This window comes from Phascolarctos cinereus, unplaced genomic scaffold, assembly GCF_003287225.1.
Source record: "Phascolarctos cinereus isolate Bilbo 61053 unplaced genomic scaffold, phaCin_HiC Scaffold_7;HRSCAF=346, whole genome shotgun sequence".
Classification (NCBI taxonomy): Eukaryota; Metazoa; Chordata; class Mammalia; order Diprotodontia; family Phascolarctidae; genus Phascolarctos; species Phascolarctos cinereus.
Genome location: NW_027556180.1, coordinates 92,748,893 through 92,749,654, shown reverse-complemented (window position 1 = coordinate 92,749,654; position 762 = coordinate 92,748,893). Strand labels below are relative to the sequence as shown.

The 762-nt window shown below is 60.2% G+C and overlaps 1 non-coding gene across 1 annotated transcript; it reads right to left on the bottom strand.

The window, feature by feature from the left end:
- Positions 1–400: 400 nt before the first annotated feature.
- TRNAE-UUC (transfer RNA glutamic acid (anticodon UUC)) lies at positions 401–472 on the bottom strand. The gene has a single exon. It is a non-coding gene; the product is annotated as a tRNA-Glu (tRNA).
- Positions 473–762: the final 290 nt, after the last annotated feature.

The window sequence follows — 762 nt, the reverse complement described above, 5'->3', positions numbered from 1 at the left end:
TATGAAACTCTCCTCCCGAAGAAGGCTCGGTACGGGAGAGCTGCGAGGGGTGGGGATGAAAACACGCCCAGCGTCACTTGTGAAACACTTGGCCGGGGAGAGGAGTTAATAATCACCTCCCAAAGCCATGGAAAACTACAGCCCAAGAGGGCCGAAGGGAGGGGAAGTTCCCGGCAAATGAACCAAAAGAAACCAAGTGAAACTAACTACCCTCCCCCTAGGTCCGCGGCAGGGAAGCCCAAGGACGCAATCCCACCATCCCCCGCGCGCACTTCTGGCTCCGAAGACGAGAGTGAACACGGGGGTCTCTAAAACTACAAAAAAGGGGGGGAAATGCTGGTTCCAGGGCACTAGAGAAAGGGTTAAAAAATTTCTGGATAATTTCTAAAAACATCAGCTTTTCCCATACCGGGAGTCGAACCCGGGCCGCCTGGGTGAAAACCAGGAATCCTAACCGCTAGACCATATGGGAAGCTACAGTTGCATGCACTCCCCAGACCCACCTGACAAGCGCAAGCGCCGCCGTTACCCTCAGCCGCCGCTACCTCCACTGCCGCGCTGCTGCCAACGCCGCCGACGAGCATGGGCTGCGTCTGCCCGTAGCTCAGGCCGCGCCCACGCGCTCTGGAGCGCGAGAACTCGATGGGCGAGACCACGGGGAGGGCGGGGGAAGGAGTGAGGCAAGGGAGGGCGTGGCCAGCCTTCCCCTCCCTCCTCCCCCTCACCCCGCCCCGGGCCAGAGCTCTGAGGAGGCACTCCCTC